General features: G+C 46.3%; 1 non-coding gene across 1 annotated transcript; it reads left to right on the forward strand.

Annotated features, from left to right (window-relative positions):
• Positions 1 to 3,758: 3,758 nt before the first annotated feature.
• Positions 3,759 to 3,877, forward strand: LOC133373542 (5S ribosomal RNA). The gene has a single exon (XR_009759691.1). It is a non-coding gene; the product is annotated as a 5S ribosomal RNA (ribosomal RNA).
• Positions 3,878 to 22,090: the final 18,213 nt, after the last annotated feature.

A 22,090-nucleotide genomic window follows, 5' to 3' on the forward strand; every position in this document is an offset into this window, starting at 1 on the left:
CTGATTGGCAGTGGCCAGTGGTGCTGGTGACTCCATGTCAGTGGGGCGGTGGAATCTGCTTCAGGTTTTAGTCCAAACTTCCAAGGAGCTGTCCAACAGCTGCCCTCCTTGAAAGGTCTGAAAGTTCAGACTAAAACCCACAGCGGTTTACCCCACAGATAAACTATGGAATTTGCTCCCACTGGAGGCAGTGATGGTCACCAACTTGGACGGCTTTAAAAGGTTAGACAAATATGTGACGGACAGTGGCTACTAGCCATGATGGCTATGCTCTGCCACTGAGCTACAGTCCTGAGCTATCTACCCTACTCTTATGGGACAGGGCAGGAGAGGAATTTAGATGCATAAATAAAAACAAAAACGAAAGATCAAACAGCAGCTCCACCCAGTGTCTTAAGTGCAGCTCCACCCAGAGTCTTAAAACCTTTCTATCTCTCACCCTCTCCCTGGCACTGAGTCTCCCCGTCCGACATTATCTCTATTAATACCAGCCACAAGGTCATTACTAAGGCACCCTGCCTTCCTCCAGGATAAATATTTATACAAGGCTGACCTGTGGCTGTTGCTTTTTCCTTTTATTTGATTTCTACTGCCTCTTGTGTCTGGCAGCTAATGCCGTCTTCTGGTCTTCTGTCTGCAGGGGGAAATAGTGTGTGGGAGCGAAGAGGGAAAGGAAAAGAAGCGCTCTCTCTCGCTCTCGCTGTCTTTGCCTAAACAAAACTTTGTAGGGCGATTGGAAGTGGAACACGAGACGTGACATATCTGGGAATGCCGGGTTGCATTCAACAAAGGGGCTTTTTTGTTGAAAGAAAAGGCGAGTAAGAGGTGACATGATCGAAGTGTATAAAATCAGGCAAGGCATGGAGGAAGTGGATAGAGAACATCCAACAAAGTTGAATGTTGGGAGATTGAGGACAGACAAAAGAAAAGATTTCTCACGCAGCACAGAGTTCAGCTGTGGAACAAGGGGCAGCAACGGCCAACAACAGTGATAGCTTCACAAGAGGATTAGACAAGTCCATGGAGGATGAAGCTGTCAATGGTTACTAGGGATGGAAAGTTCTGCCACTTCTGGTTCTCTCGGTGCCTCATGTTTCCAATCTTAAATTCGCCTTTAAAGCCGAATGTATCAAACCTGCACTTTCCAAAACAATATGAGGACCGAAACACAGTCATCCTTTGAACTTTGCGCTTATATGAATTTTGCGATGCAGTTATCAAACCAAGCCATGTTTACAAAAATGCATATATTAGGGGAAAGTGTGCAGAAAATGAATATATGGGTGAAAATAACACCCAAAATGTGTTGTATTAAGAGAAATTACTTGCAAAAGATGCATATATTAGTCACAACTGCCTACAAGAATGTATTTCTTAGGAGAAATTTGCACTAAAATGCTGAAGAATTTTCATAAGGATTTTTTTTTAAAAAAAATCGCAAGTTGTTGCAGAAATGTAGACAATCAAATTTAAGGATAGAAAAATTAGATATTGAGAGAACTGAAATTGACAGATCATTCCATCCCTAAAGTAGACCCATTGAAATTAATGGACATGGCTAACTTAAGTCCATTGATTTCGGTGGGTCGGCTCTGAGTACAACGTTGTTGGAAACGACCCATACAGCTGAAACAGGAAGTTGGAAGAGTGACACTCTTTCCCACTTCCTCTTCCAGTTTTCGCTTCCTCTGTGTGCTTTTCAAGTATGCACTTTTCGATGTGCTTGTCAAGGCGCAGATTAATTCTAAGGGATCCAACTTTTATCCAGATCTCTTAGAAATCAAAGTGTACATTCACACTTTCTCTCCTTCTATTTCTTGTGGAAGGGTGGCAGTGATCTAACGGGGGGTGGGGAGGAGAGAAGTGACCAGAAATGAAGTTCAAATCAACCCATATGTGTACCCGTCAGCCTAAAAAGGTTGGCGTGCCCTGCCTTACGACAACCCTTGTAAGGTAGGCATTATTATCATCCCTATTATGCAGATAGGAAGCTAACGTGGGAAGAGAAGGCTTTCCTCAAAGCCACCTAGTGAGTTTGTGGTAGACACAGGATTCAAACCAGGGCAGTGCAGGATCCTAGCGCAGCAGTTTAGCAATTATACTACCATTGTACATCCATACCCAGAACAGTATCTGGAGTCATTTCTTTAGTTCCTTCTGTTCTATTTGCTGATTAGGAACTGTCCTCTGAGCTGATTGGGGACTTACTTTAAGGATGATTTCCTTGTTTTTATTTAAAAAATATTGCTTTGTGCACCACTTCTGTTCTTTCTTTCCTTTCTCCCCTTTATTTCTTTCCTTCCTTGCAACCTTTTACACCAGCTGCATTTGCTAATAGCATTCCGGGGGCCAAGAAATCCTGGATTTGATTTCCATCTGGCTTGCTGACTTGGAAGAGCCCAGATCATGAGGCCCCTTTAATGTGGACATCATTCCCATCTGAGATAAGTCATGCTCCAAAGAGGAGAATGTTACTGGTTCGTAACAAAATGTGAAAATTTAGAGAGAAAAAAGAGTTAAGGATAAACCATCCATAAATGTCAGAATTTTATTGTATCAAACAATAAAAGCAAACTTTGAATAGTTATTCCAAAGGCACTGATATCAGCAGTTGATGAGACAAATGATGAGACATATTTTAAAAAATTGCTCCTTTGGTGTTTTGGCCCGACTTGTTTTGACAACCTGTCTTCCTCAGTGGCCAAGTGCATAAAATCCAGGCTTGTGAATAAAAAATCCTTTCAAACTTAGAAAGAATATATGGCTTCTTTATAAGAATCCATGGCTTCTTTACAAGATTTATTCATTATTCACTGGAACTGGACTGTAAAGGCGATTTGTGGCATCTCACAGTAGTCTGTGATGATGATGATGATGATGATTGTGTTATTTATCCTTAATTTCTTTTTTCTAAATATAAGTCATGCTCCAACAGTTGCATGTGTTAACCCCCAATCCTGGCCACTGCCTGGTGGGGCTTAATGGAGGAGGGGCCACCCGTGCATTTGGAACCCTGCCACAAAGTGGAGAGGCATAGCAATTGGGCACTAACTGGACCCAATGCTTTCAGGTGATGGCAGTGGGACCAGCTTGGGATCCAGTGGGTCCCAGTCTGGCTCATTCCCTCCCCACCCCACCCCCAGAATGCCCTGCTTCAGGCTCCCACAAGAAGGGAAGGAGGAGAAATTAGATTCACTTCACATTTAAAGCTGAATCTATCTAATTTGCACTTTCTGAAATGATACAGGAACGAAAGCACAGCCATCCTTCGAAATTCACATTTTTCTGAATTTTCAGTGCAGTTCTCGAGCCAAGGAATGTGTACCAAAAATGCATCCAAGAGGATAAAATGTGCATAGGAATGCACATGGTAATGAAAATAACAAGGAACATTGCATTAAATTTGGGAAAATTGCTTCACAAAAATGTATATATTAGGCAAAATAGAGTACAAAAAGTTTCTGTTGGGAGAGGTTTTCACTGTTTATGCATTTTCATGCGGACTTTTTTTTTAATCACAAACATATTTGGAAATGGGGAGAACTGAACTTATTACTGGGAAGACAAGAATCTGAGAGAAACCAAAATTGAGAGATGGCGCCCATCCATAGCCCCAGCTCTGTGCCAGTAGAGTGATACAGCAGTCAGTCTGCAGCCAGAAGCTGGCAGGTCTGGGTGGAGGGACACCTCTGCCTAATCCAACTCCCCCCCCCTCCCAGCTTGGTGCACAGGGAGTTTGGATTACACTCTAAGACTTTGCCTATGGCCATACTACCCTGAACACGCCCGATCTCGTCTGATCTCGGAAGCTAAGCAGGGTCAGGCCTGGCTAGCACTTGGATGGGAGACCGCCTGGGAATACCGGGTGCCGTAGGCTTAGAGGAAGGCAGTGGTGAACCACCTCTGAATATGCCTTACCATGAAAACCCTATGAATATATTCAAAAAAGATTCATAGGGTAGCTGTAAGTCATAATAGACTTGAAGGCACATAACAACAACTAAGACTCTATTTTTATTTTTATTTACCCAAGCCTTTTCTGTCTGTCTGGTGATCATCTTCTGGTGTTGTACTGTTATCCTAACCATGTTATCTCTAGTCTATATTTTATACTAATTTCATAATGCGAGCCCTTTCTAAATCTTTTAACAGTGACATTGCACACCAATGCTTCACAGTCCCGAGGAGAACTGGGCCGCCTTGAGTAAATCAGTCTGTCTATTCCACAGGATTCTGGCAAGTACAACTAGGGTTTCTCCCAGATTTCGGGCAGAGATTTCTCCACTAGCCCTACCTTTGCTGGGGATTGAACCTGTGGCTTCCTGTGTGCAAAGAAGGTGCTCCATTCTGAGCTCCAGCCCTCCCTTTACTTCTAAGGTACCAATTTGTCATTTCATGATTGTTTCCTCCTGATACGCCTGCCATCTTGGCATTCTCTACCCATTCATCTACATTACTCAAATGCCTTCAGTCTTCTAAAACATACAATAACTTTATTACAGTGACCCCTGGCTGTTTGCTTTCATGATGCCAGATGGCCGTTCTGCCAAAGAGAGAGTGTGGTCTGCTTTGAGAGCCACATTCAGGCTTTCTCTTCCAGGCTTGGAAATTTAGTAAGTCATTGTTGGCACAGGAGTCGATAAGCACATTAATATTTTCAGCACAGTTCCTGTTTGCTGAGAACACCAAGGGGATTCTTCTTCTTCTTCTTTCGCACCAGTGCAGGAAAACCTTGGGTACAATCCATCAGGAACTGCTCCATTGCAAGACAAAAATAAAAGGGATAGGAATATAAAGCCATTTGTTTACTGCAAGGATTGGGGACCCGTGGCCTTTAGGAACAAAGGGAGCTGTCTTGTTTTCGTGCAAAGCATGAGATCTTTCACTGAGCTATGGATACTCTTGATGAACATAGGAATCTGCCTTATCCACACTGACTTGCAATGGCTCTCCAGGGTTTGAGAGAGGGGATACTCCCAGCCCCACCTGGAGACACCAGGGATTAAATCTGGGACCTTCTGCATACAAAGCAGGGGCTCTACCCCTGAGCTACATTGCTGGACTACAACTGCCATCATCCTTGACCATTGGCCATGCTGCTCAAAGCTGATGGGAGCTGGAGTTCAACAACATCTGGAGGGCCACGGTTTCCCCACTTGGGGTGTGCTGGGTGCGCGAGGGTCTTGCAACAAAACATGCCAGCATAGAGTATCCGTTTCAGGATATATTATTATTGTTATTATTACCACCACCATCATTATTCGCCTTCTGTGTGATATAGAAACACAATAAAAGCAACCAAAAAGTTACAAACAGCCTTTTCCTAGTCCTGCCTGGAGAGGGGGGGGATTAAACCTTGGACCTTCTGCATGCAAAGAAGATGCTCTGCCATTGATCCATGGCCCTTCCTCCTCCTCCTCCTCTATGGGTCTGCAACTTCATTGATGTGTCCTTCACCCTTGCATTGCAAGCTGGCTTTGCCCCTAGCATAGTCCTGTACCAGTGGTTGTGACATGTTCTCTGCCTACCTTCAAGGTCCATGTTTACATCATGCTGGCCCCATCCTCTGAATTCTGCCCTGAGAGAGACAGGGCGATTCCATCTGTCATCACAAGCCCCTAGAGAAGGTGCCAAATTCTCTCATCTCTTCACATTCCCTCCGTCCCCCTGGGCAGCTGCTTGAGGGAGACGGCATTGCTAGGATTTCTCAGAGTGCCCAGAAAGAAGGGTGTTTCTCTTTTGCCATTGCTGAAGTTAGGTTTGGGGGATTTTTGTTGTTTGAGGGCCCATCTATACCTAAGTGCAAAATCCACATTTTCTGTATTTGGTTGTTGGCCTCAAGATCCGTATAATGTCCCCTTTCATGCTGATTGGCTTGCAGGATGCTAGAGACATGGGGAACCTGCTTGGACCCTGCTCCCCAAAAAGTAAAGGGTCTAGGACCCCCCCCCGAGATCCTGCATGACTACACCTCTGTGTCAAAGGCAGTATGCCTTTGAATATCTGCTGCTGTGAACTGCATGTGAGGAGAGTGCTGTTGTGCTGAGGTTGTGCTAGTGGGCTTCCATTTGGCACATACAGTTGGCCACTGTGAGAACAGGATGCTGGACTCGATGGGCCACTGGCCTGATCGAGTAGGGCTCTTCTGATGTCCTTATAAAGCAGAGTTTGGTTTAAATGAAATATCAACAGTTTAGCAGTTCTGTTTCTTAGCAGAGTATATATTTGGCAAAGCGGCATGAGAATTAACCAGCCCACCTTCCCCTCATACAGACTAGCTGAATGAAAGCAACAGAGACAGTCTTCTTTGGTAAAAAGTATTGTTTACTCACAACCTTGAAATGCGGTGCTGGAGGAGAGCTTTACGCATACCATGGACTGCAAAAAAGACAAATAATTGGGTGTTAGAACAAATTAAACCAGAACTGTCACTAGAAGCTAAAATGATGAAACTGAGGTTATCCTACTTTGGTCACATCATGAGAAGACATGATTCACTAGAAAAGACAATAATGCTGGGAAAAACAGAAGGGAGTAGAAAAAGAGGAAGGCCAAAGAAGAGCTGGATTGATTCCAGAAAGGAAGCCACAGACCTGAACTTACAAGATCTGGACAGGGCGGTTCACAACAGATGCGCTTGGAGGTCGCTGATTCATAGGGTCGCCATAAGTCGTAATCGACTTGAAGGCACATAACAACAACAACAACAACTCACAACCTTTCATATGTTCAGGAAACATAGCCTCTAGCTTGGGAAAAAATTAGAAAAAGGTAGAAGATTTTAGTCCATGATTGGGATCATCTGGGAGAGAAACCTGTAGAGGCTTCTCTCTCCTGTAGCTTGATGGAGAAAACTGCAAAAAAAAGAACAATATCTCTTAACAAAGAAGAGGAGGAGAAGGAGGAAATAGCACCTGTCAACAGGAAGTTACATCACAGTAAACAAGCATAGAGGTGTCCCCAAATTCTGGCTAGAAGGGACATCTCCCTATTAAAAGGATGCAAGCTTGCTTATCCCAACAGTTCCTAGATTTCTATATTATGTGGTTCATGATTATATTCTATGCCATTCTGGGTACTTCTAGCTGAGGAGCAGGCTATAAAAACAACTAGTATTTATTTGTGTAAACATGAATAGCCCTCCAGAAGAGAGTCAGAGATTGTCTCCACCCAGGAGAGCAATTATTACAACTGAAGGGCACCTTCCAGCTAGGCAAAAAATAAAATAAAAACATAATAAAAAAATTAAAAATCTAGGATAGTGTGAACAATGCCAGGCAAGGGGTGTGTCCTGGAGAGGAAGCGTGGCCTGCAGAAAGTTCCAAGGGCCACAGAAGAGAGGTCTGGAGAGCCGCATGGGAGGCTGCCTCCCCCAGTGTAAGATATGAGGGAGATGCACTGAGTCCCAGCTGCCTTTCATGTAGAACAATTAAATTCAATCCTCCTTCTGGGCCAACATCACTACTCTGACTATCAGAGGCAGAATACCAGCTGCTGGAGAGTACAGGAGGGGAGAGTGCTTGTTGCTTGTCAGTTCTTGCTTGTGAGCGTCACATAGGCATCCAGTTGGCCATTGTGAAAACAGGATTCTGGATTAGAGGGACATATCCTGATCCATCAGGGCTCTCCTCATATTCTTCGGTTAAGCAACTGCCATCTGGCTGAATTACTGGAAAGTCTCCCTCCTACTGCAAGCCAAGTGGCCCCAGTGGAGTGGGATGCCAAGTTTTGTTTCCGCTGTACAAAACTCTGGTGTAACATTGCCGTTCCTGGGATGCCAATTCTTGTAAACGCTCGCCGCTGGAGACCAACAGCGCAGAAAGCACCGGGAGAACCCGCCTTGGAAGCGAGGTTTTACCAACCTATTTCAGCTTTTCATGCCGGCTTCACAATGATTTCTGTGGCTTCCCACTCCTCCAGTGGCTTCCAGCATTCCTGGTTGTGAAATCTCCTCTGATGCGCTGCGACAGAGGGAATATGCACCAAGAGGGTTGCAGTTCCGCGCTCGGGCGATGTCACCTCCTGTTGGCATCAGGCCATGGAGCAGCAATTAAGGGTGCCGCTGACTCTCCCTGATCTGGCTGCAGGCATGCTGGGGTTGGAGGTGGGGTGGGAGGAGGAAGAGGAGGTGGGTAATGGAGGAGAGTGTGGAGAGAGAGCTGGGGTGAAAAGGCAGAGGAGAAATAACGGACAATCAGGGGAGTGGAAGAGGAAAGTGGAAGGGAAGAATGGAAGTGCAAGAGGGACCGAGTAAGCAGTGGTGTCTGGTGCCCATTGGGACTGGGAGGACAGAAGGCAGAGAGGCCAATGGCCGTCAGAGCCACTTTATTCTAGTTTTGCCCTCCTCCTCCTCCTCCCTGTGAAGAGGCAACACTGAAGGTGACTGGCAGTGCCACCCCCCCCGGACTGGATGCAAGTAAGGAGGAAGGAAGGTGGGGGCTGGCTGGAGGCAGACGGAGGTTGGTGGGGCAATGCCCCCATTCGCCCTAACAGACCAGCCTCCACTGATTGGGGGCCACTTCTGAAGTCTGGCTCCAGCCCCGGTTCAAAAGGACTTTGCACGAGAAAAAAAAAAAAGCAAGACTTAAGAAAATGGATCAGAATGCTTTACAGAGAAATTTTGGGCCATCCTTACTCATGGCTTTCCCGGGATCTGGAAAGAGATTACTGCAGTCAGCACCGCCGGAAGTCACGACCCAGAGCCCAGGTGTGCGCAGGTGAAAGGTGAAAGGCGACAGTCTCCATCAGTCTGGGGTTGCCCACTTTCAACTTGATGGCCCGAAATGTAAATTGAAGCCTTCAAAGCGTTCCACCCCCCCATCTCCCTTCAAGGTGCACTCTGCACTCTAGCCGTTAAAACCTTGAAATACAGCTCAGGACATAAACTTTGATGAGATTATTAAGCATACAAGGGCTAACTGCAAAAGGGGTTAGTTCCGTGCTTGGGCTTATTAACAATCGCTAAATTGGAAGGAGAGCTGGCTTGGCGCCCTTTGCAATCTGCGGTGCTTTATTTCCCCTCATCTCGATTTCCCCCTGCAGAGCAGCAAAATAGGTATTTTAGATCTGGAGCATGGTGCCTGCCAGATAGCTAACTAGGCATCAGGAAGGAGCTCAGATGCATAAGCAGGTCTTTTTTGGGGTGGGGTGGGGGGAGGAATGTGTGCCGGGGTTGAATGCCAAAAGCAGTTGTGATTTATACCCTGCCCCCTTTTTGTGGCAAAATGGTTTTGATTAAGGCGCATACCACGGCTATTAAGTCTTGCATGGCCAAGTACAAGGGGTTTGGCCGGGGTGCCATTAAAGGCAAAAGAGATTTACACATCTCCCTGCAGGACTTGTTTAATCTTGCGGGGATTTACTGACCTTCAATTAGAACCGTTAAGTACTGTTTACTTGGTCCTTAATTCATGCAAGGCCTGGCTGGAGTTTCATTAGGAAAGTCGAAAAATGGAGGAGGTGTGATTGTGCTGGGATTAAATGGGGAATTTAGCAACTTCTGGTCAAATCATTACCTTTATCATTATCATTATTGAATTTATAGCCCACCCTTCCTCCCAAAGGGGCCCAGGGCAGCAAAATATCAACAAGACAACTGAGCAACAAGAAAAAAATAAAGCATTCTAAAAACCAGGTGTGACCAGGTTGGGCCCTGGCCAAGGGCCCCTCCTTAGGGTGGGAGGGTGGCACTCCCATTGCATGATCCACGGCAGCATTGGGTCCTGCAACCTGACCCTGCCATGGATCATGGAGAGGGAGCTCCCAGGTGCCCCCCAAAACAGACAGCTCAGGCTTCAATAAGCCAACATGCATGCCCCACCTACCTCTCCTGCCAGTGTGAATGCCAGCCATCACCCAAGATGGCAACGGGGCTTCCTTAATGGGCTGATGCCCCCACCACCATCTTGGTTGATGGCAGGCATGCACACTACATACACATGTCATTCAAACGACATGAGAGGTAGCTGGCACACAGGTAGGCTTATTGGCCCTGTGCTGCCTGTATCGGGAGGGTGTTGGGCTACAGCACAACGGCCCTGGGACAGGCTGGTGCCCATGGGCCCAGTCATGCCTGGTGCCGGTCCTGCTAAAAATGGTTAAAAACATTATAAAACACAGTTACAGTTATTATTACTATTATTATTATTAAGTAGTAGTAGTAGTAGTAAATGTATATCCTGCCCTTCCTCCCAGAAGGAGCCGAGGGCAGCAAACAAAAACATTAAAAGCACTTTAAAGCATCCTAAACACACAAGACTAAACCATATTAAAACAAAACATCTTTAAAACTTTTTTTTTTAAAAAACAAACTTTAAAAACATCTTAAAAACCAATTCCAACAAAGACTGGGAAGGTTATTTTAATGCTCATGACAGAGTGACAAAGGAAAGCATTCAGTGTTGAAGTCGGAGCTTCTCCAGTCGTTCTGCATCCCGCCTTTTCACTGCAAACCTTCCAAGAATGACATTCTGCAGTTAAGGTAGCTTATTCCGTTGGTATGTTATAGTTCAAGTTGAGAAATCCATGCTAAAGTTTAGCTTAGGTTGCCAGGGATGGAGACATTTGTGGGCCATAGTTTATATTAACGGTCTGTTCATAAACATTTTATACAGAATCAATAAATGGTTAACAGATGTTCTGCAGTTGCAGTGCATATGTTATAGTCGACTACCAGAACATCTGCAGAAGATCTTATAGGTGGCTTGTAAACCTTGATTACAAGAAATATATTGACTCAATAACCATCGATTAACTGTTTAAGAAACTATCTATTAGCCATCTGTTATTCCACTACCAAGGAAACTGTACTAAGCACAGCTTAGGCTTGATCCACACAGTGAGAAAAATAATGTAGTGCTCCCCTGACCTCGTGGGACTGCAAAACCTCATGCCTGAGACAGGGGAACTGTGTGATTGAATGCTCTCCCCAGATTCTCTTTTGGCTGAAAATTGGCATGTTGAGAAGAAGGGTCCTAGTCAAGATTTACTAGTTTTCTAAATGCAGGAAGTTTCCTCCCTGGTTTACATGGGCGGGGGGGGGCACTTAAGCATGCCATGCCTCCCCTTTTTATTTCTGTAATGATATGATTCCAGTGCCCTGCGAAGTTGCTGAATGTGGAGATTGGCTCTCATTTTAGGGATCCTCACGGAATTCATTCAGGATGCATTCCGATATGAAATGACTTGATCCTCGTCTTCCAGACTAATGGGTGGAATGGAATGTAGTCATCCTTCAAATAGCTGCACTTAAGAATGTGGTCTGTGGGTTACATTAAGAAACAGACAAATCAAGGCTACTAACCCCGATGGCTATGTTCTGCCTCCATTGTCCGAAGCAGCATGCTTCTGAATGCCGGTTGCTGCGAATGGCAGGAGGGGAGAGGGCTGTTACGCTCAAGACCTGCTTGTGGGCTTCCCATCGATGCATCTGATTGGCCACTGTAATAGGATGCTGGACTCGATGAGCCACTGGCTTGATCCAGCTGCAGAGCTCTTCTGATGCTATTATGAATGGTGGACAGCTGCCTCATGTGGCGATTCACAGAATTGCAGGTGGTAGCTTCTCAGGGAAGTAACTTCAGGCCCTGGAGAGACTCCATCCACCAAGGTTGGCCAATGCTCAGGATATTTGGCTACCAAGCCCAGGACCATCTGATTTTACTGCCCGCAGGTCTCCAGGGTCAGAGAAGGATCCTTCCCTACTTCAGCTGTTCAACCCGCATTCACACTGATGGAAGAGGTGGCTTACTGAAGCCCTCAGGCTTCTTGAAGCCCTCTCCAAGATCCGTGGCAGGGTCAGGTTGCAGGACCCGATGCTGCCGCGGATCACGGAATGGGAGCGGTCTCTGCCCACCCTAAGGAGGGGCCCTTCAGCAGCCCTTGGCCAATGCCCAACCTGGCCACTCTCTGGCTACTAACCATGATTTGATATGTGCTCCCCTCATGGTCAGAGTCAGTGTACTCTGAAATCCCATTGCTGGGAATCGCAACATTTCTTGAGAATGAGGTAGATAGGGACATATAATGTAGAATCTGCCATGGGCATGCCACAATCTCCAGGTAGGGCTGGGAGAAACTCCCTGCCTGAAACCCTGGAGAGCCACTGCTGCCAGTCAGTGTAGACAACACTGAGCCAGATGGACCAATGGTCCGATCCAGTATAAAACAGATTCCTATGTTCCTGGGGAAGAGTGATGGCTCAGCCGCAGAGCATCTGCTTTGCGTACAGAAGGTCCCCAGTTCAATCCCCAGTAGCTTCTCCAGGTAGGGCTGGGAGAGACCCCTGCCTGCATCCTAGGAAGGCTGCTGCCAGTCAGTGCAGACAACACTGAGCTGGGTGGACCGATGGCTTAACTCAGGGCAAAGGCAGCTTCCTATGAAATAACCAGCCCAGCCTTTGGCTCTGAGTCCGTTATCGATTCCTCGGGGATCAGTACAGCCAGTGAGGTGCTTGTGACCCAAGACTTCTCATGCCAACTGTTGAGGCAGCTACTGACACCTCTGTCTCTAGGAGTCCATTGTTCTATCATTTGCGGGGTGGGGTTGGGGCGGGGGTTGCTCTGCTATTTTTGATCGCTTGGGACAGAGACCAAAATAACACTGGGGGGTTCTGTCAAGGAGGAGACATTACGCACAATGGCATCTGCAACGTTTCCAGATTTACAACGGGGAGAGAGGAAGGCGGCCACAACGGTAGCGACCTCTGGTCCGAGAAAATGAGAATGGCGTCCTGGATTTGGGGATTGTACGAGCTGGAGCCAATAGGACTGAAGTGGATGGGATCCGAGGTGTTAAAATTAGAACACAATGTGTAATGGTGGGTGTGCGTTTCTGGCTCGCGTTCCCTTTCCCCACCTCAGTCTCTGCATGCATAAGTAAATAGCTGCAAGACAATAGTAGTTTTGTTTTCCAAACCTTTGGCACATATAATGGCTATTCTTGATGCTCAGTACATCGAGGGCAGGCAGGGTGAGTCTTGATAGCAAGAGTCCTTCGCCCTTTCTGGATCAGAAAAGTTGCAAACTGGACTTTTGTGTCCAGGGGTGTAGTGGTCCAGGGTCTCAGGGGGTCTAAGACTCTTTACATTTCTGGGAGCCAGATCCCAGCAGGGTCCCCATGTCTCCAGCATCCTGTGAGCCAATGGGCATGAAAGGGGAATGTGTTAGCTACTGAGAAGAATCTTCTACCTTGCTTCCTTGTCCTTTCCTGCTGATTGGAGCCGATCAGAGTGACAGGCCTTCCTTACTTCAAAAAGTCAAGATGTGGAGAGTGAGAATTCTGTAATTGCAGAAGGAGAGACAGTGAATCCTGATGATACCGTCCCATCTATATCATCAAGCAGTTTGACAGCAGCAGGAAGTAAACATGTAGACACTGAATTCAGTAATTCAAGCACTATCTCTGACAATGTGAAAGGACAGTCAAATGGTGACAGTGACAGCAGAAAGCAGTAATTCAAGCCTGGCCAGATCATTCCATAATCTTAGAAGGGGGTGTGGCTGTGACTATTCTGAAGGGTCCCTGCACTTCTGAATTTGGCACTTTACGACTGTTTGTGTTTCTGCAGCCTCTACATTTGTATCCCATTCTTCCTCCAAGGAGCTCAAGGTGGCACACAGGGTTCTCCCTCTCCCCATTTTCTCCTCACAACAACCCTGTGAGGTAGGATATGCTGAGAGAGAGAGAGAGAGAGAGAGAGAGAGAGAGAGAGAGAGAGAGAGAGAGAGGCCTAAAATCATCCAGTGAGCCCTATGGTTGAGTGGGAATTTAAACCCTGATCTCCCAGGCCCTAGTCTGATGCTGTAACCACTACACCATGCTGGCTGTCTTTTTATGGGTCTGCTGAATGGGTATAACCGGGGCAGATCAAAAATAAAAGGACCTGCTGCTAGAAGAAGCAGGCATTGCCGCCATTGAAGCCTCCACCATTAAATGAATTGGTCGCAAAGACTTGCCTGAAGCCACAGGAGAGCACACGATGGTCACACCTGTGAGCAGGGGTGTAGTTATCTAGGGTCTTGGGAGGTCTTAGACCCCTTCCTTTTCTGAGAGCAGGGTCCCTATGTCTGCAGCATCCTTTGAGTCAATCAGCATGAAAGGGGAGTGTGTTAGCCACTGAGAAGACTCTTCTAACATGCTTCTTTGCCCTTTCCTACTGATTGGAGCCAATCAGAGTGAAAGGAGGTGAGTCAGCCGCTGAGAAGACTCTTCTCAGTAGCTAACACTCCCCCCTTCCATGCTGGTTCTTTCATCCATTATGATCTGACATAACTTGAAAAAGCTGTGAATGTCCCTTTGAGAAACAAGCCAGCTGTGTCTTTCTTTCTCTGTCACTTCCGGGATCTCTGGCAAATCGTAGAAGTTGCTGCCCAGAGAGGATTCTATCCATCGCCTGCTCTTTTTCAGTGCCAGCAGAGGAATCTGATGCCTTGAGACTGACATAAGTCTTGAGTGGTACATGCTAATCCAAACTTTTTCCAATTGCATTGGCAAAATGATCCTTGAAAGAAAAAGAAAAGAAAAGGGAAATGATTCATTTAAAATATTACCCACCTTATAATCACAAGATCTCAGGGCAGGGAACGATAGCCTGATTTAAAACAAATACATAATCAAACATGACTGCATCATGTCAGTCACCATGGGTCTTAAAAGGATAGAGCAGCAACAGTGGAAATTGCCAGTGTTCACTTATTTATCCCATGTCCGGAATGGAAATCAGTCCAGTGAATATGACCAGTATTCACTGTTGCTGCTGCTGCTTTTCTTCTCCTTTTCCTTCTTCTTCTTCTTCTCCTTCTCCTTCTTCTTCTTCTTCTTCTTCTTCTCCTTCTCCTTCTCCTTCTTCTTTTTCTCCTTCTTTTTCTCCTTCTTCTTCTCCTTCTTCTTCTTCTTCTTCTTCTTCTTCTCCTCCTTCTCCTTCTCTTTCTCCTTCTCCTTCTCCTTCTTCTTCTTCTTCTTCTTCTTCTTCTTCTTCTTCTTCTTCTTCTTCTTCTTCTTCTTCTTCTTCTTCTTCTTCTTCTTCTTCTTCTTCTTCTTCTCCTTCTCCTTCTCCTTCTCCTTCTCCTTCTCCTTCTCCTTCTCCTCCTCCTCCTCCTCCTCCTCCTCCTCCTCCTCCTTCCTTCCTTCCTTCCTTCCTTCCTTCCTTCCTTCCTTCCTTCCTTCCTTCCTTCCTTCCTTCCTTCCTTCCTTCCTTCCTTCCTTCCTTCTTTGATTTATATCTCGCCCTTCCTCCCAGCAGGAGCCCAGGGTGGCAAACAAAAACACTAAAAGCGCTTTAAAATACCTTCAGAACAAAAGATTTTAAAACATATTACAACAAATCATCTTTAAAAACATATTAAAACAAAGGAAGAACATCCGCTTGGCCCCATCCACTTGCCAAAGCATGAACATCTGTAGGGAGCTTGGTGAAAATGGTCTTGCAGCCTAACTTGGACCCCCTGGTGGGCCAAGACTGACCCGGGGCCCCAAGGTTGCTGATCCCTGCTGTAGAAGTTTACAAAGAGTTCTGAAGATCATGAGAGCTTGCTTACTATTTTTGTGACGTTTCATATGGTCTCAATACAGATATTGCCTGATGGTGGAGTTTGGATCCCCCCCGCCTGTTACTATTTTATATGTTCAAGGGCTGAGTCATGTCACTGAACAGCAATGACAAAAGGTTAGGGGGCTAAGACTTCGGTTGTAGCAAGCCCTACTCTGAGCCAATCATGTCAGCTTCTTAAGGTCCTCCGTGTTGGCAATCTTACGTGTTCAGAAAAATGTTAGTTCATGCAAGGTCAGAGTAATTGTGCATGATTAATGGTTTATCTCTTCCTGAAAGCCATACACAAAGGCTCCAAACTAAGTTAGTCGTAATTCCATACTCTTTCAGAGTCTGTTTAAAGGGGCAGCCTCCTCTTTGCTGCTTGAAGAATGCGGCCGCCAGCAGGGACTAAAAGGTCTACACATTTCAGTTCTCTCTGTGTCTCATTTTTCCAATCCTAAATTTGCTTCATCACATTTCTGCAGAAATTTGTGAGTTCCTTTTTAAAAAGTTCTTCCGAAAATGCTTCAACATTTTAAAGCAAATTTCTCCTAATGAACACATTTTTGTATGCAGTTAAAGTAATGTAAACATTTTTGCAAGCACTTTCTCCTAATATAATGCATTTTGCCTGTTCTTTTCACAAATATATTCATTGTTACGCAGGCTTTCCCCTAACATATGCATCTTTGTAGCTTTTGTTTAATGGAGAACTGCATAGCAAAATTCAGGTAAGTGCGAATTTCGAAGGATGGCTGTGTTTCGGTCCTCATATTGTTTCAGAAAGTGGAGCTTTGATAGATTCTGCTTGAAATGTGAACCGAATCAGATTTATCCCCCATCTCTAGCTGCCAGCTTTGCTTATAGCAGCAGACAGGTAGCCAGTGCATCACAGGTGGCAATGTTGCTGGTGAGTTTCCGCAGTTTTGAGGGAGGTCGTGGCGAAGCATAATGTGCATGTCCGAACATGAATTCAAGAGCAAGTAACCCTCAGCTGGGGGGTGGATTGGGGCCCTCTGGGCCTTTCTATTTGCCCCCCAAACTCTCTCCAGGCCACACCCTGTCTCCCCGCTCCACACCCCTCCCCCCTTTCACTTCACACCACGAGTGTTTCCTGCCTGGCTGGAGTTGCGTCCTTGAACCCTGATCATGCCTCTTGCTTGTCTGGGGTGGAGGAGAGAGAGGAATGTGTGAGTGTGTATAGAAACTTGCCTACTGGAGAGTCCTGGCTTGGCTTCTGCCACTGGGGACCTCTGCTCCTTCTTTCCTTTTGTGGGAACTGTGGGGGACCCTGGGGGCAGATTCAACTTACTGCTCAAAGTCAGGCCCTCCCATTTGGGAGAATGAGGTGACCACCTCAGGCAGCATCCGGATGCTCAGGTGTGTACAGTGGTGACTCCAATGTCAGTGGGGCAGTGAATCCACTCCGGGTTTTAGTCCGAATTTTCCAGGTGCTGGCCTTGGTGCTGCAGTGCTCGAGGTGCTCAGCATCTTGGACAGCTCCTCGCAAATTCAGACTAAAACCTGGACTGGATTCATCACCCCATCGACATCAGAGCCACCAGCCTCCCCTGGGTATGGTTGCAGGCTGGGGGTAGCCATTCCCTTCTGCTGGAGGACAAAATTGTGGCTGCATTCAGACATGGGCTTTACAGTGTTAGTTTGACTGATTATAATTACACGGCTTAATACCTGATGGAACGCCTCCCCCGATACGAACCCACCCGTACACTACGCTCAACATCTAAGCCCCTCCTCCAAGTGCCTACTCTGAGGGAAGCTTGGAGGGTGGCAACAAGGGAGAGTGCCTTCTCAGTGGTGGCCCCCAAATTATGGAATGATCTCCCTGATGAGGTGCACCTAGCGCCATCACTGTTACCTTTTCAGTGCCAGGTCAAGACTTTCCTCTTCTGCCAGGCATTTTAGCATGTGTTTTTAAATTGTTTTAAATTTTTTAAATTGTTTTTAGAAGATGTGTTTTAAATTTGTATATTTCTTTTTAATGTTTTCAGTTACTATAAACCGCCCAGAGAGCTTCGGCTATGGGCCGGTAAATAAACAAACTAAAGAAACAAATAAATAAATAAAATGGTAGCTCTTCTGCCCCAATTCCTTTCACACCGTAGTTCCCGCTGCCTTATGGAATGGTGACGTTTTGACCGATAGATCTCCATGTCTCGCTAAATTTCATTCATGCCAGTGGGTGTGGTGTGACACAACAGCGAACGTCATTGGTCCCTAGTTCCCCACCCTTTCTGCCCATGCACACGTTGGTTCCCCCATTATTCCCCCATGAAAATGGCAGGAAAGGAGTGTGCAGTATTCCTCCCAGATTTCATCACTTTACTCCCACAATTTTCTGGGTGAATGGGGTTGCAAACTTTTTTTTCTGGAAGCCTTTAACACAGGAATGATTACTAAATTTCCACTAGATTCCACCAGATTTCCAGAAGTGCTTTTATGTCTTGTGAAAGATCAAATAAAATGCAGGTAAGGAAACATTGCGAATATGGAATAAACTGCTATGTTCTCAAAGCTAATCTAAAAAAATGTAACACAAGCATTGAGAACTGGGAAGGCTTGGCCCATGAGCGTCCCAATTAGAGGTTGGCCATTATCAAAGGTGCTGTGGACTTTGAAGAATCACGAGTACAGGGCGAAAGTGACAAACGAGCTAAGCGGAAGGCACGTCAAGCAAATCCTCATCGCGACCATCTTCCATCTGGAAACCTTTGTCCTCACTGTGGGAGGCTGTGTGGATCCAGAATTGGCCTCCATAGTCACTTACAGACCCACCGTTAAAGACCTTATCTTGGAAGACAATCTTACTCGGCCACGAGTGATCGCCAATGATGAATGAATAGCCTGCTTCTGGCCCTTTAAATTAGCCTTCTGAACTCAGGTCATCTTGCCTGTGGCCCCACCCACCGTGGTCCTCAGAAGGTTGCCTAGAAGGGAATGCAGCCCTTGGTCTAAAGAGGGCTGTCAACTTCTGGGGGGAGCTCCTGACGAGAATGGATCCAAAGTGGAAGGCAGCGTCTTGCTGTCGCTACTCAGCTGTGACTGAACCAGCCTTGAAACCAAATCGGGGATCAGAGAGCAATCAATGTGCTCCTGATGGCTAAGAGGTGAGTCTTGTGAGCAGGAGTGTAGTGCTGCAGGGTCTCGGGGTGGTGCTGGTCTTAGACCCTTTACTTTTTTGGAGCAGGGTCTCAGCAGGGTCCCTACGTCTCCAGGATCCTACAAGCCAATCAGCATGAAAAGGGAGTGTGTTAACCACTTAAAAGTGTCTTCTAACATGCTTCCTTGTCCTTTCCTGTTGATTGGAGGCAATCAGAGTGAAAGGAGGCAGGTCAGTCATTGAGAAGACTCTTCTCAACAGCTAACACACTCTCCCCTTCCATGCTTTTTAGCTCCTAGGGATATCTGTTGTTGTGGGAGAAGGCATTAACAAAGATCTCATTCTCAACCCAGCAGCAAAATAAGGGGGGGCATGGCTGTGACTACCATGAAGGGACCCTGCACTTCTGAATTTGCCACTATACTACTGCTTGTGAGTTGGAGGCAAAAAGCAATGATCTTTTCCCATTTCCCAACTAAAAGCAAAGAAGATGAGAAAGAGATTAGTAAAACAACAAAAACAACATGGGAAGACAGTAGCGAGTGAGGTCTCTCTCTCTCCTTCCACCACCCAAGTACACCTCCTCCGAGAGAATGATTGAAATTGGCTGTCCTGGGTAATAAAGTCTCTGGAGCGTCGAGGCTAAGCCAGAAGTGCCCCCCGTCCCTAATGAGCCAGGAGACGCCAGCTAGGGGGCTGCAGCCAGGGCTAAATTAGCGGAGGAGGCCATCTGAAGTGGACTGACTCCACCGTAAACTGCTTTAAGTGTCTCTTTATTAAATTACACCGCCGCTTAGAGTCTGCCTTGCTGCCACATCCGAGCCGTCTGCATCCCAACAAACTCCCGGCGTTCCCGTGGGAGGTCTGGGCTACTGGATACTGACAATAATGATCTGGAACATGGGAATGGGGGAGGAGGAGGGGGAGAGAATGCTACCCACCGCCCACAACAGCTTCCTCTTTACAGCCCTGTCACATGCCGCTTTTTAATAGCGCCAGAGACTTGTGTTTTGTTCTTGGTTTTTGGAGTGGTGAGCGTAGGACACATGATGTTTTTTTTTTTAGTTGAGAAGCTTGATGGATCCAGATTTCCAGTGTAGAAAGATATGGAAGAACCCAGCTGCCAGATCAGGCCAAAGGCCCATCTAGTCCAGCATCCTGTTCTCAAAGTGGCCAACCAGACGGCCCGATGGCAGGCTTGCAAATGGGACCGGTCTGCAACAACACTCTCCCCATTTGTGACTTCGAGCAACTGCTATATAGAGCCGGACTGTCTGTGGCAGGAAAGGGAGAACATAGCCATTGTGGCTAGTAGCCACTGATAGCCTTATCCTCCATGAATCTGTCTAACCCTCTTCGAAAGCCTAACTGCCATTATGTCTTGAGATATCATCTGAAGATGCATGAAGCAGCCTATTCTGGAAGAATAGGCTAGAAGACCTTTTGTTTTGGCGGGGGAGCTACAGAAATGATGATCATGTCACTTAGGCTGTGAGCACACCAGTCGCCTACAGCAAAGTAGTTCCACTGACCAGACCTGGAGGGGCAACCGATTGATCTGCCGATCAGTTGCGAAATCTGTTGGAAGGGGAATTAAAAAAACCCACACTTGAGCTGATCCCACCAGGTTCTACAGGGAAAAGGGGTGTGGTTTGGCTAGTGTTGTGCGCCCCCATTTTCAGAAAAAGAGAGGTGGAGATGCATTGGAACTGGCAATTATATATATAATAGATGTTATGTATGTGACATAAAATCAGTTCAATTGTAAGACAGACACCAAGTCGGACAAAGAGTTTACAAGGCTTGTTGAAAGGGGAACGTCTTGAGCAGGTGTCAAAAAGGCGACAGAGAAGGCACCCGTCTGATATGGATTGGGAGGGCATGCCAAAAGGCCGATGCTGCCACACTAAAGGCCCGATTCTGACATTGTGTGGAATGGACCTCCTGATTGGATGTCCTCTCCTGAAGAATGCAGGTTGGATATGTAGGGAATGAGGCAATCTTTTAGGTACCCTGGTCCCAAGCTGTATAGGGCTTTGTACACCCATACCAGAACTTTGAACCTAGCTCAGGAACCAATTGGCAGCCAGTGCAATTTGCTTTCCAAAGTACTGAGGTCTTGCGCTTCCTTTTCTAAGAATGGCCTTGTGCAAAATCCTGTAGCTTGTGCAAAGGTGGTGTGTAAATGATCTAAGTAAACAAACAAGCAAATAAATAGAAACCATCAACAGCAATGGCCTTGGGAGGTGGTGGTGGGCTTTTTTCCACTGGAAATATTCAAGCAGAGGCTGGATGGCTATATATCAGGATTGCAGTCCTTGCATTGTGCACTATAAGAGCCTGTATTAATCAGAGGGTTGGAGCAGATGACCTCTGGGGCGCCTTCCATGATTCTATCCTTATCAGAAGAGGTTCAGAAATGTCATAATGAACCACAGCAGCAAAAAAAGCAACAATGGCTCAGTACAAGGGGGGGGGAGAAGCCATCTGAGATGCAAACATGGGCTGCTTCTCTCATTTCCTCTGGAACATTTTGACTACTTTTTGCGAACTTCTCAGAAATGCCACTGGATTGACTCTTACTAACCCACGGGCAGGAAACTGGTAAAAGCAATCAACCACAATATGCCTAAATTGGCCAAGTATCCCCATCCTAGAAAGGTCAAGGGGTGGCAACTGGAGGAATGGGGAGAGAGAGGAGGGTCACAGTGCGCTTGACTTCCTTTGGCCTTTGATGCCTGCAGGCTATTTCAGGGAGTCCCTAGCTGGGACGTTGAACACCTGACTGCCCCTCCGACAAGGGGTCTGTTTATTTGGACGATCTGCTAAGTGTTAAGGAGAGAGAAGGACACCCCCTTTCAGAGGTCAAATGCAAGCTCGTGTCGCACAAAAGCTTTGGATCCAGGCTTCTTCCTAGGACTCAGATCCTCAGGCAGGCTGGGGGGCACTGCACAAGCTCAGGCAAAAAGCATCATTTTCAACAGCATCTGCACGAAGCAACATGGACCGAAAGGGCTCCCTTTGTGATATTGTTGATTGCTGATGGAAGGGCCATGCTACGCCAGCCCAAGACTTTTGGGGAGATTTGGGACCTACGAATAAACAGGGTGGGAAGATTCATAGGGATGAATGGATCACTCCATTTCCCTTCCATGGGTTGTATCCAATGTTAGTCCTACTCAGAGTAGATCCATTGAAATTAACAGACATGGCTATCTTACGCCCAGTAATTTCAGAGGGCCTGCTCTGAGCAGAACTGAGTTGGATACGATCCCATGTTAATTTTTATTTTTTGCAAAATCAGCTCCATATTGTCCCAATTGTGGGTGGATTTTTTTAGGGGAAATCCTAAAAAACCTGCCCACTTTTATCAAAATAAAAGCACTTATGAGATGGTCTGAGGGCTGCCTCTTCCTTCCTTTGAAGACTGTAAACATTTT

This window comes from Rhineura floridana, chromosome 19 (genome assembly GCF_030035675.1).
Source record: "Rhineura floridana isolate rRhiFlo1 chromosome 19, rRhiFlo1.hap2, whole genome shotgun sequence".
NCBI lineage: Eukaryota > Metazoa > Chordata > Lepidosauria > Squamata > Rhineuridae > Rhineura > Rhineura floridana.